Raw genomic sequence first — 14,248 nt, forward strand, 5'->3', positions numbered from 1 at the left:
GAAAGAAGAAATGAACACATCCCCTCCCCGGGGCTGGCCATTCCAGGGGATATTCGCAAAACTTATGGCCTTTTTACTTTACTTCCTCATCTCCTCCCCCTCTCTGTGCTAGAAAAGAAACTGGCATCCAAACCCTGTAAGATGGTTACTTTGAGACATTAGTCGGCTGTCTTCTCCGTCTGCTGGCTTTACGAATGAATAGTCATATAGACAATGGACTCGAGGACACGGGGAGGGGGAAGGGTAAGCTGGGACGAAGTGAGACAGTAGCATGGACATATATACACTACCAAATGCAAAACAGATAGCTAGTGGGAAGCAGCCTCATAGCACAGGGAGATCAGCTCGGTGCTTTGTGACCACCTAGGGGGTGGGATAGGGAGGGTGGGAAGGGGACGCAAGAGAGAGGGGATACGGGGATATACATATACATATAGCTGATTCACCTTGTTATACAGCAGAAACTAACACAACATTTAAAGCAATTATACTCCAATAAAAATGTTTAAAAAAAAATTCGTATTCCCTGCCTCAACACCTCGTCTCCAATTTATTGGCCGGTCGTGCGGCAAGCAGAGCGAGCTTGGACTCGGTAGTAAAAATATATAACCTGAGATCTACCCTCTTAGCAAATATTTAAATATACAATGCAGTATTGCTAACTCCTATTCATCATGCAAAACTACTGTTACTACTACTACCAATAATAACAAACATAAATAAAGAGGTTGGGAGGAAACTTTCGGAGGTGATGGACATCTTGATCGTGCTGATGGTTTCACAGGTGTACACTTGGGGATGGTTTCACAGGTGTATACTTCTCTCCAAACTCATCGAGTTGCATAATTATATACATATAGCTTTTTAAAATGTCAATCATACCTCAATAAAGTGGTTTAAAATTTTAAAAAGTTTCCAGTTCCTGCCTCCCTCCCCCAGCCCTGTTTCTTGGCAAAGGTCTGGACACGGACAAGGGTTTTTTGGAATTCCGGAATCCCTCTGTGCTTTCCTAATCTCCTGGCCTGCCCACCCAGTTCAGGGATAAATCAGTGCCAAACCGATGAGTCACCAGATGAAGCCATGTGTCTCTCCCTGCAACAGAAGGGGTTTTGGGGCCCTGGGGTCCCACCCCTGTTCATCGGGCAATCTCCTGTGACCCAGCTCTGCTTTCTGGGATAAGTCACTGATCCTCTCTGCACCTCAGTTTCCTCATCCATAAAATGGGTGTAATGATAATAAGAGGGTATGTAGAGGTAAAGTGCTTAGAACAGGGTCCAGTAGATCCTGGGGACCCAGAAGATCAGCCATGCAGTTACCTGGCACGAAGTGACCAGCCCTTCCTCCTCCCCCTGTCACTGCCCCACCTCCAGTGGGGGTTGGACTTTGCACCGCTTGCGATCCACAGGATAACTTTGTTTCGGTCACACCGGACCACAGGCATCAGGACCAGGAAGCTGATTAGATAACAGTGCACAGGCCAAGCTCAGGGCCTTTTGACTAACATCTGATTCTATCCCTGCCCCCTCCCCTAAGGTCAAAGATCACAGCCCGAAAACAAAGACTGAGAGAGAAGGTCAAGGTGATCCCTCGTTGGACGCCACTCCCTTTTATCCAACCAGATTCTCCAGGCTCATTCTGGACAGTCAGGAGGGCTGCCTGGAAGAGAGGGCATGTGAGCTGGGGATTGAACAAAGGAGTTGGGCTTTGCCAGGGAAAGAAGATGGGGAGGGCGGTCCTGGCAGGGGCCCCGCCTCTGCAAAGGCTAGGAAGCCTTTAAGAGCATGACTTACCTAAATGTCCATCAATCACAAAGATGTTTTTAAAACTCAAACATCACAATGGATAAACCAACTGCTGTGCCTCCACACAACAGAATAAATGCTCGGCAATAAAAGGAACCAACTGCTGATAAATGCCACATGGATGAACCTCAAAGCCTATGTTAGGGACTTCCCTGGCAGTCCAGTGGTTAAGACTCTGAGCTGCCAAGGCAGAGGGCACAGGTTCGATCCCTGGTCGGGGAACTAAGATTCTGCATGCTGCAGGGCGAGGCCAAAAAAAAAAAAAAATTAGATAAAAAAGCCTATGTTAAATTGAAAGAGCCAGATACAAAAAGCTACATACTATATGATTTCACTTATATGACACTGTGGAAAAGGGAAAACTCTAGGGACAGAAACCAGATCAGTGGTTGCCAGGGGCTCGGGGGAGGGAGGAAGCTGACTGCAAAAGGGCATCAGGAAGCTCCTTGGGGTGATGAAAATGTCCCATCCCTTGATTTTGGCTGCCAGACAGGAGAGATGTATACATGTGATAAAGCTCATCGAACGACACTTAAAAAGGATGCATGTTACGGATGAACCTTGAAAACACGACACTAAGATTTTCTGACAGTTTTATTGAGATCTGATTCAGACACCACACAATTTATTCATTCAAAGTGTACGACGCAATGGTTTTTAGTCTATTCTCAGAGTTGCGCAGCCATCACCACCATCTAATTTCAGAACATTTTCATCACCCAAAACAAAACCGCATTAGCACTCAATCCTCTCCCCCAGCCCCTGGCAACCACCAGTCTACTTTCTGTCTCTATGGATTTGCCTTTTCTCAGATAAAGAGACTCATACAAGTCTTCAAATGTGTCCCTGATTCTCTATTTCTTAAAAACAAGCAGAGACACAAAAGGCCACATATGTCTTCTTTCACTTAGCAAAAGGTTATCGAGGTCCTGATCACTCATCCTTTTTATGTGTAGTTTGTTGAACTTTATCCAATGTATATACCTCACCGGTGTGGCAACTAAAATCAAGAGATGGGACGTTTTCATCAAGCCTTTTTTAAAAGGGTGTATATGAGCACATCTATGTTCACAGCAGCATTATCCACAATAGCCAATAGGTGGAAGCAACCCAAGTGTCCATCGATGGATGAGTGGATAAATGCAATGTGGTGTATCCAGTGTTACTCAGCCTTAAAAAGGAAGGAAATTCTGACCCAGGCTATACACCATGGATGAACTTTGAAAACATCACTAAGCGACATAAGCCAGTCGCAAAAGGACACACACTGTATGATTCCGTTTATGTGAAGTGTCTAGAATGAGCAAGGGAGTTCCCTGGTGGCCTAGTGGTTAGGATTCCGGGTTTTCACTGCTGTGGCCCAGGTTCAATTGCTGGTCGGGGAACTGAAACCCTGCAAGCGGCGTGGCGCAGCCAAAAAGAAAAGAATAGGCAAATTCATAGGGACAGAAGGCAGCCTGGTGGCTGCCAGGGGAGCACTGGGGAGGGGCTCCTTAACGGGTATAGGGTTTCTTTCTGGGGTGATGAAGATGTTCTGGAACCGGACGGTGGTAATGGCGGCACAACATCGTGAATGTACTAAATACCACTCAACTGTACGCTTTTTAACGGTTTAAATGGTGAGCTTTACGTTAAGTGAATCTTACCACAATTTCAAAAAGAAAAAAGATTAGCTGCAAATTAAAACGAGGTATTTCCCCAAAGATGGACACAAATTAAGTCACCTGAGAAAACCAAGTGCGGGTAAAGGTGTGGGGAAACGGAGGTGCCCCAGAACGTGAGCACGGCACGCCCCCATGACCCTGCGGTCCCCTGCTCTGCACACTGGCTCTCAGACACTGCTGGCCCCGCCCAGGACCACGACCTACACACCTGGGGTGACTGAAACAAGCTTCAGGAAAGAACACCCGCCTTTCCAATATGATGCCACTTCCACTCCCAACGGATTATTTGCTCCTCAGATATTCTCTCCCAGTCCATTCTGTTTTTACAGTGTTGGCCCCCACTGACCCCAATCGTCTCACATCCCTCTCTCGGATCACAGCCCACAGCTGGACAACTCTGCCCTACAGGCTGTCCCACGTGTGTGCGAGAGGGCTGCAGAAGAATCGTCGAGGGACTTCCCTGGCAGTCCAGAGGTTAAGACTCCTAGCTTCCACTGCAGTGGGCACAGGTTCGATCCCTGGTCGGGGAACTAAGATCCTGCATGCCTCAGAATCGTCGAATCTCGAAACAGAACAGACGGTTCAGCAGATTCTCAGCCAGAGATAAATCGGGCTTCTGCACACGACTATATCAGGCAAAATGAATGAAAGGACCGGGTCTACCTGGATAAGGCTCAGAGAAAGAATCTTGAGTGAAAAAAAAGGCAAGCTGCAGAAAGGTAACAGTCACTATTGGCTCTTCACATGAATTTTTCAAACACACAAAATAATGTGGAACATTTTATTTCTTGAAAATGCTATTAACCTAAAAGCTGCCAGCTCAGCATTGGTCTGTAAGTCCCTCCATCTGGTCTGGCCCCTGTGGCCTCTCCAGGCCCCACATCCTACATGTCCCTGTCACTCAGCCCGTCCATGCTGGCCTCCTTGCTGTCCCCTGTACATGCAGGCATACTCCTGCCCCAGGGCCTTTGCATGGGCTGTTCCCTCCACCCTCAATGTTTTTCCCGAGGTAGCAGCATGGCCAAATCTCTCGCCCCTCCTAATCTTCCCTCACATGGCCCCTTCTCAGGAAGACCCACCCCATCTACCTTCAAATTCCTGAACACCCCCCAGCCTGCTCTGGGTTTTCCATAGTCCTTGTCACCTTCCGGCATAATTATAATTAATTGTGTCTACTGTTCTTCATCTGTCTGCCCCGCTAGATCAGAAACCCACCAGGACTGGATCCTCAGCTACTCACTGACGTCTCTCCAGGGCCTGGAACGGTGCTTGGCGCTCAGCAGGTGCTCAGCAACGTGAGCTCGGGAACAAACAGAATCCAAGTAGAAACATCTAGGGAGCGGCGATCTGCTTTCTCCTTTGTGTATGTTTTTAAAAGCTCGTAATGGAGGGAACGTGGGGAGGCGGGAGTGCTGCGCGGCTTGCAGGATCTTAGGTCCCTGACCAGGGATTGAACCCCAGGCCCACAGCAGTGAAAGCGCACAGTCCTAACCACTGGACCTCCAGGGAATTCCCGAGATAATTTTTTTTTTTTAAATACACAGAGAGCATGGCCTATTTGGGGCCCAAGCAGCTCAGTGGACATGTGATGGAACAAATGCAAATTTCATGTTTCAATTAAATACATCTTAAAAATTACCATTTTAATAAAAATGTGAGCTGCGGGCTTCCCTGGTGGCACAGTGGTTGGGAGTCTGCCTGCTGATGCAGGGAACACGGGTTCGTGCCCCGGTCCGGGAAGATCCCACATGCCGCGGAGCGGCTGGGCCCAATGAGCCATGGCCGCTGAGCCTGCGCGTCCGGAGCCTGTGCTCCGCAACGGGAGAGGCCACAACAGTGAGAGGCCCGCGTACCGCAAAAAAAAAAAAAAAAAAAAAATGTGAGCTGCAACCTCACAGGCCAGGCCACAGCCTCAGGACTGGGGTAGACAGATGATGAGACTCAGACCACTATCCCATCCAAGGGTGGTCCCACCTCCAACAGACCCCATCTCCTCTCCAGGCCAGGCGGTGAGGACCCTGCCTAGGGAAGGGGCAGAGCAGATGTCCTGAGGCCCAGAGGATGCAGGGTGAGGGACAGCAGACCAGCCTTCTGTTTCACAGAAAGGCCAGCGGAAGGCAGGGGAGAGGCCCAGGCCTCACATGGCTGTCCCTCCAGGGGCCTCAGGCCAGCCAGGCAGGCCTCCTGCACACGCATGGGATGAGCTTGGAGTAGAGAAGCAGGCAGAGGCTGAGAGGGGCCCCATGACTCCAGGGACCTCTACCTTCACCCTCAGGAGCCAGCAGCCAGAGCACGGGACCTCAGCTCACAGAGGCCAGAAAAAGCATCTCTTGCCGGGTCTCGAGGGCCAGGAAGTCCGTGACCCCCGGTGAAACCACCTACCAGGAAATCTCTTCTCGCCCATCTCCCGAGCAGTAAAGCATCTGCGTTAGGCCCCTTGGGCCACTGGAACAAAGTCACACACTGGGTGACTTAAAATATGTAACGCCTCCCAGTTCTGGAGGCCAGAAGTCCGAAATCAAGGCATGGGCAGGGCCGCGCTCCTCCAGAAGGCTCCAGGGCAGGCTCCTAACCTGCTCCTCTAGCTCCTGGTGGTCTCAGGCTTTCCTAGGCGCACCCCTCCAACCTCTTCCTCTGTCATCACATCCCCCCCTCTATGTGTCCTCTTCTTATAAGGATGTTCTTGTTGGACTTAGGGCCCACCTGACCCTTACCTTAATCACATCTGCAAAGACCCTATTTCCAAATAAGGTCACATTCGCAGGTAACGGGGGTTAGGACAGGACTTGGAAGTACCATTTTTTGGGGGGGGACCCTATTCAGCCCAACCCAGGGGCAAAAAGCCAGGGCAAAGCGAAGTGATCAGGGTGTCGCTTGAACCCACAAGTGGCCACTGCCCTCCCACGGCACTCTCCCTGCTCCCAGGATGGCCCTGACTGCCAAATCCAAAACCCCACTCTCCAGGTGCCACCTCCTCCACGAAGCCTTTGGGGAACTACCTACGATGAGCCTGCTCTGACCTAATTAGGACCCAGGTCATTCTGTGGACAGTCACCCACTCTGTGCTAGATGACATGTTCTGAATTTAAAGATGAACAAGACGGGGCCCCTGAGAAGCTGGGGGACGGTCGGGGAGCTGGAGAATCCTATCCACCATCTGTAAAGCACTACTCAGGTAGCAAAACACTTCCACCTACCTCACCTCATTACATTCTCAAAGGCCCATGGAACAGACACTGAAGCTCGAGGACCAATTTTCACCCCGATGTCACAGGTGCAGGAAGAGACCAAGCCACAGGTCCTGCACCAACATGCAGGCCAGTGCCCTCACATTTCTCTCCCACCGAGCTCAGAGCACACAGGACAGGAGTTTCGCAAATTAATCATTAATTTTGACCTGGCCATTGAATTGCAAAACCCAATCCCTCCCCCAGTGATAACAGGCAACACACCGCTGACCAGATGAGCCAGGAGGCTGCTTCACCTGTCTGAGGCCAGGTTCTGGGACAGGACCAGACCCTTCCCACTCCACTCACTTCCTACCCCCTGCATCCGAGGGCTCCAGAGATGTCCCCAGCCCCGTGGGGCCCATGAACGCAGGGAAGACTGCAGCAGGGGCTGATTCAGTCTGGAATTTGGGAACGTCACACCCTTGGCTAATGTTCCAACTTCTTTTGATTTTAAAGGTAAGAAGAATGAAAGAAAAGGTTTTTTATAGAAAACCCAAGCACGTTGCTGAAACAGCGGGGTGAGTTGCTTAAGCTAAGAAGTTGAGTCATGCTTGACTCCTCCATTTCTCTCCCACCCAAAAACCATCCATCAGGAAGTCTTGCTCTAAGATGCACAAAAAATCCATCCAACCACCCCAGCTCCTATCATCATTTGCTTCGACAGATGCAGTCACCTCTTCACTGGTTTTCTCACTTTTGCTTTTGTCCCTAGTCTATTTCCCGCATAGATCAGAGTTACCCTTTTAAAAGGTACATCTGATCATGGTATTCCCCGCACTCAAACACCTCCCACGGCTCCCTACTTATCTTGGAAATAAATCCAAATCTCTTGACAGTGACCTACGAGGTCTTGCACCATCTGGCTCCCGGCAGCTATACCAGTCGTAGCTCCCTTTGCCTTCCACCTCGTTCACTCTGGTCCAGCCACACTGGCCTCATTGTTCCTGAGCCCATTGGGCAAGATTCTGCCACAGGGCCTTTGCACTGACTGTTTGCTCCTCCAAGGGCAATCTTCCCCCCGATGCCCACATAGGTGACCCCCTCATTTCTCAAGTCTGAAGTCACTTTTTCAACGAGACCTTCCCTCAACAACATTAACTGGTTTCTCACTGCATGTCAGGCTCTGTTCTAGGTCTGGGGACTCTAGCAGTGAATGAAATGGACAAAGAAACCACCCTTTCTAAAGTAGCCCTTCCCCCATCACATTCTATCCATCACCTGTTTTGTCTTCCCAGCATTATCAACATCGGCAGTTCCTACGTATTTGTTGACAAGTCCCCCTTCCTGCTGCCTGGACTGTGGACATGATGGACGAAGCTACAGCAGCCACCTTGGATCATGAGGCAGTCTTGAGAATGGAAGCCACGCACAAAGGATGGTAGAGTAGAAAGATAGGAAGCTCAATCCCCGTGGCTTCACAGAGCCACCCCACCTGCCCTGGGCAGTGTAGTCATCAGAGAAAGGTCCATTAGATTCACAAGGAGATCCTACACCATACACCAAATAGGCTAACATGAAAAAGACTGACCAAAAAAAAAAAAAAACCCTACTGGGATAAATAAGGACTATGCGATTAACAGTTACACACTACTATATATAAAATAAATAAGCTACAAGGATTACTGTATAACACAGGAAACAACATTCAATATCTTATAATAAACTATAATGGAAAATAATCTGAAACAATACACATATAATAATAATTAAATACATATATATATAACAGGGAAAAAAAGGATAAGAAAAAGACTGACAATAACAAATGTCAGCAAGGATGTGCAGCGACCACGAATGCTCACACACGGCTGGCGGAAGTGTAATTCGGTACGATTGCCATAGAAAGCACTGTGGCGTCACCTCCTAAAGCTAAGTAACGCAAACGTCCACAAACAAGTGGATGGACGACAAGTGGGGGCACCTTCGTACAATGGGACGTCACCCAGCAAAGAAAGGGAGTGGACACAGATGAACCGTACGAGCACAACGTGACGAAGAGATGCTCGACACCCAGGAGAACTCGCTGTATGAGTCCGTTTATGTGCTGTTCCAGGGAACGGGCAAAGCTAATCTCTGGTGATAGGGGTGGGCGTTGACAGAAAGGGGTGCAGGAGAGCCTTCTACAGGTGAGCATGGCAAGTGTGCACGCCCACGTAAAAATTCATCAACCTCCACACCTAAGGTTGTGCACTTTCCTGTATGGATGTTAAATTTAGATATTTTTTTATTTATTTATTTTTTGTGGCTGAGCCGCGCAGCTTGTGGGATCTTAGTACCCCAACTAGGGATCATACCCGTGCCCCCTGCAGTGGAAGCACAGAGCCCTAACCACTGGACCGCCAGGGAATTCCCTAAATTTAGATTTTTTTTAATGAAAAAGAAAATTAAAGCAAAAAATTTTAATATGGAGGTGAGTGTTTTTAAGCCATTTATCACTCCCTCAAGGGGAGCCTCAGCCCACAAAGGCTCAACAAGGGGGCTGCGTTCCATCACATCTGACCTCTGGGCTTCCCTGGTGGCGCAGTGGTTGAGAGTCCGCCTGCCGATGCAGCGGACACGGATCCGTGCCCCGGTCTGGGAAGATCCCACGTGCCGCGGAGCGGCTGGGCCCGTGAGCCATGGCCGCTGAGCCTGCGCGTCCGGAGCCTGTGCTCCGCAACGGGAGGGGCCACAACAGTGAGAGGACTGCGTACCGCAAAAAAAAAAAAAAAAAAAATCTGACCTCGGAAGCTCTCCGCCTGCCCCCGGAGAACAGCGTGGAGACCAATGGGGGCACGGGGAGGTGAGGGGGCCGGGAGCGACCCCCTACAAGCAAGGAGACCCAGCCCTACGTCTGCAGCGAGCTGCTCCCTACTTCCCAACTTCCTGCCCTTCTCCTCCTGCCAGCAGGGGCCCGACACAGCTTCCTGTGCCTCGGTTTCCTCATCTGTAAAAAGGGATTGGAAACAGGACCAACCTCAACAGGGGCGTCATGTTGACATAACGGGATGAGCACGGCACTCGCCCTCTGTGCACTTCCTCCCCAGACCCAGAAACCACAGTCGAATCATGAGAAGCATCTGACAAATCCCAATAGAAGGGCATGTGACAAAGGCGCTGACCGGTGCTCTTCAGAATCGCCTAGGTCACCAAAACCAAGGATGGTCTAAGAAACGGGCACGGCCGAGAGGAGCCTGAGGGGACACAGTGACTAAGTGTGACATGGTGTCCCGGACGGGATCCTGCGACAGAAAAGGGAGGTGAAATAGAAATTAAGGAAATCTCAACGAAGTGGCGACTTTAGTTGATACCAATGTATCACCCCTGGTTCATGCGCTGTAATAAACGGACCACACTAATTAAAGATGCTAACAACGGGAAGACCAGGTGTGAGGTACACTCTGCACTATCGCCTCCATTTTTCTGTAAATCTAAAACTGTTCTAAGATAGGAAGCTATTGAAACACAAAGCAGGACCTATCTCACGGGGCTACCGTGAGGTTCAAATCAGTGCCTGGCCAAGTCACAACAGAGCTTGAAGCAAAGGAAGAATGTGAGCCCCTAGATACATTTTTTTTCCAGAACATTAAAGTCATTGAAAAAATACTGAAATGTTTAAAAGTAGATACGTTAGGCTTCCCTGGTAGCACAGTGGTTGAGAGTCCGCCTGCCGAGGCAGGGGACGCGGGTTCGTGCCCCGGTCCGGGAAGATCCCACATGCCGCGGAGCGGCTGGGCCCCTGAGCCATGGCCGCTGAGCCTGCGCGTCCGGAGCCTGTGCTCCGCAACGGGAGAGGCCACAGCAGTGAGAGGCCCGCGTACCGCAAAAAAAAAAAAAAAAAAAAGTAGATATGTTAAAAGAATATGATTTTACGTTTATTTTACTTAAACGGGAACCAGAATTTGTTATAATTTTACTTCCCTGGCTTTAATGGAAGCAAATTCATTGCATTCGTTTCCTATTGCCACTGTAACAAATTATCGAAAATGTACCAGCTTAAAACATCACAAATTTAGTACCTTACAGCTTTGGAGGTCAGAAGTCCAAAATAGGTCTCACCCCGAAACAGGGCTAAAATCAAGGTGTCGGCAGGGCCCGCTCCCTCTGGAGGCTCTCGGGGAGAATCCAAGTCCCTGCATTTTCCAGCTTCTAGAATCCTCCCGCATTCCTTCAGCCTCTGCTTTCATCATCACACTCTTTCTGACCCCCCTGCCTCCCTCTTACCCTTAGGATGACACTGGTCCCACCCAGATAATCCCAGACAATCTCCCCATCCCCCAAATCCTTAATTTAATCACAGCTGCGAAGTCCCTTTTGTCACGTGGGGCAACACATTCACAGGTCCCGGGATCAGGATGTCTTTGGGGGGGCCATCGTCCCGCCTGCCACACCCACTCAGAGATGCGGGGCTTCCTCTCATACAGCCCCTGCCACACCCAGGAGCACCCAAACGCCGCGGCAGAGGGACATTTGTTCCTCATGTACCGCTTCCTTTCCAGAGCATCGCTGTCTGCAGCCAACAGGCGGGGCCCCCGCCGGGGACACGGTGGACCAGGTCCCGCCATGGAAGCCCCCTGTCCTGAAGTGCAGCCCCACGCCCAGCCCAGGACGCTCGGTCCAACCCTCCTTAAAAGAAACACAGGGCTGAACACAGTCTGCGTGGGACTTCGTGCAAGTGCTGCAGTGCGGGGTGGGAGGGACTTTGTTCTCAAAGCTTGGATCTGCAGAGAAGCCCTTTTTGGGCTGCAGACGGGCCCCTGCCTCCTCCCGAATTCTAAGACCAAAGGACAGTCTGGCTTCACGGTGACACAAGGGTGTCCCTCAGAACAGGAACTGAGACACCCCCCAAAGAGCTCAGCCAGCTGCAGTGTCAGCTGGGAACACGGCGCAGGAGGGACTGAGGGGCCCTAGAAGGCCAGCCTCCCCTCTCCTGGGGCAACATCAGAACCAGGGGGGCGTCTCCCCAAAGCAGGCCTCCAAAAGCCAACAGGTTCCCACAGGACAGATTGGGGGGAGCAAAGGTCAGAGGACAGAGCGATTCGGGATTCTAGGGGGCCTCGGGAAGCTTCCTGGCTGGGCAAAGACCGATCGACCACTGAGCCGCACTTCCTCAGCCCCCCAAAAGGGACCCAACTGCAGGGGGTGGGGACGCAGGGCATTTCTGAATAGCTGATCAGGTTCCTCATTTCAAAAACTCATCGCTACTCCTTGGAATTCGTTTTCACGGGATAACAGCATGGGGGCAACGTCAGGGGCAGGGGGGCTTCTGCTTCATGTCCTTGTTTACCATGGACCTGTTCAAGCAGTGGTTCTCCAAGCGTGGTCCCTGAACCAGCAACACCAGCATCACCTGGGAACTTGATAGAAAAGCTGGCTCTCAGGCCCCATCTCAGACCTGCCGACTCAGCAACGCTGGGGGGGTGCCCAGACATCTGTGTTTTAACAAGCCCTCCAGGGCTTCTGCTGCAGGAGGCAGCTAGCGAACCACCGTGTTAGAGACTCAGACTAACCTCTATACATGCTTCACAGTAACTCGGGGAAGGAGAAATGGATGCAGGTGGTGGTACACATGAAACCGGAGGGCACGGGACTCAATGTCCATTAACGCAGAGGAGTGGCACAGGGCAATCATACTGTTCTCTCTCTCTCTCTCTCTTTTTTTTTTTTTTTTTTTTTGCGGTACGCGGGCCTCTCACTATTGTGGCCTCTCCCGTTGCGGAGCACAGGCTCCGGACGCGCAGGCTCAGAGGCCATGGCTCACAGGCCCAGCTGCTCCGTGGCATGTGGGATCTTCCCGGACCCGTGTGCCCTGCATCGGCAGGCGGACTCTCAACCACTGCGCCACCAGGGAAGCCCTCTTTTTTTGTTTTGTTTTGACCACACCCCGCGGCATGTGGACGAGGGATCAAACCCGCGCCCCCTGCAGTGGAAGCGCGGAATCTTAACCACTGGACCGCCAGGGAAGTCCCGTGTTCTCTCTTTTTTTTTCAGGGACATTTGAAATTTTCATAACAAGTTTCTTTTAAACCACTTAAAGATTCGAACCCCTCTCCCACCCCCAAAGAAAAAGACAGGTCTTCTGTCTTCCTGAAGCCAACTCCACAAACTGTCCGATTTGGCCAGTGGATGAGTTTTAGATCACATGGTATTTCAAAATATTTGAATTTGCTGACAACATCTTAAAAACGGCAGATAGGGCTTCCCTGGTGGCACAGTGGTTAAGAATCCGCCTGCCAATGCAGGGGACACGGGTTCGAGCTCTGGTCCAGGAGGATCCCACATGCCGCGGAGCAACTAAGCCCGTGCGCCACAACTACGGAGCCTGCGCTCTAGAGCCCGCGAGCCACAACGACCGAGCCCAAGTGCCACAACTACTGAAGCCTGCGCTCTAGAGCCCGCGAGTCACAACTACTCAGCCCACGTGCCACAACTACTGAAGCCCGCGCGCCTAGAGCCCGTGCTCCGCAACAGGAGAAGCCACTGCATTGAGAAGCCCACGCACTGCAAGGAAGAGTAGTCCCCGCAACTAGAGAAAGCCCGCGCGCAGCAGCGAAGACCCAACGCAGCCAAAAATAAATAAATAAATAATTTTTAAAAATAAAAATAAAAATGGCAGATAAATTCTGGATTTCCGGCTTCTTCTGAAAAACCAGGAGGCGTGCCAGCAACGGGCCTGGGCCTCCCCGCATGGCCCAGCTGAGCTGAGTAGCAGCTGCTCCCGGCGTGGGATCTGCCCTCCAGGTTACCACAGGCCTCACTGCTTCCTATCACCTCACACCAGGTGGCTTCACTCACTGGAGTTGCTGCATGGCCCTCACGGTATCTGAGTTTGCAATGCCTGTCCTACAGTAACACAGGATGAGAACATGGTACTCATTCATTCATTCATTCATTCCAACCCTGCCTGAGCATCTAATATGCTCAAAGCTGGTCCTCAGTGCTATGGGGGGCAAAGTTCATCGGAGAGGAGCTGAGCAGGGATTGGAAAAATGACAGGTTACTCACAAATGACTCAGACACACAATAGGAAGAGCTCAGCTCATCAAAGGTATTTATTGGCAACCACTGGCCAGCACCAGAACATCGTTTAACATTGGCAGGACTGTCAACCACTTTGGAATATTGTTGGGGCACTTTAGCTACTAAAGCTAAAGTCCATGCCCTACATCCCAGTAATTCCATTCCGGGGTATCACCTAAGAGAAAGGAAAACACATGCCCACACAAAGACTTGTACACAAGTGTTCCCAGCAGCTTTACTCCTGGTAGCCTCAAACCAGAAACAACCCAAATATTAACCAGACATCACTATACATTCACACAGCAGTGAGAAAGCACAGCCACGTGGGTGGATCTCACAAGCCTAATGTTGAGCAAAGAAGCCAGACCACAACAGTACCCGCTGGGTGATTCCATTTCGATAAACTAAGCTATGCTGGAAGAAGTGAGGGTAGCGGTCACCCTTGGGGCTGGGTAGCAACAGGGGGGAGTGCAAGGGGATTCTGGGGGCGCTGCTGATTACTTGGGGATGTTCAGTTGTGAAAGTTCTGCCTGCCCGACATGTACTAGGCTAA

At 50.8% G+C, this 14,248-nt stretch overlaps 1 protein-coding gene across 3 annotated transcripts in view; it reads right to left on the reverse strand.

The window, feature by feature from the left end:
- The window catches only part of SCARB1 (scavenger receptor class B member 1), a 79,375-nt gene that overhangs the window by 41,741 nt on the left and 23,386 nt on the right, over positions 1-14,248 (reverse strand). The window lies entirely within an intron of this gene.

The sequence above is a fragment of the Lagenorhynchus albirostris genome, chromosome 14, assembly GCF_949774975.1.
Source record: "Lagenorhynchus albirostris chromosome 14, mLagAlb1.1, whole genome shotgun sequence".
In the NCBI taxonomy this organism is placed as follows: Eukaryota; Metazoa; Chordata; class Mammalia; order Artiodactyla; family Delphinidae; genus Lagenorhynchus; species Lagenorhynchus albirostris.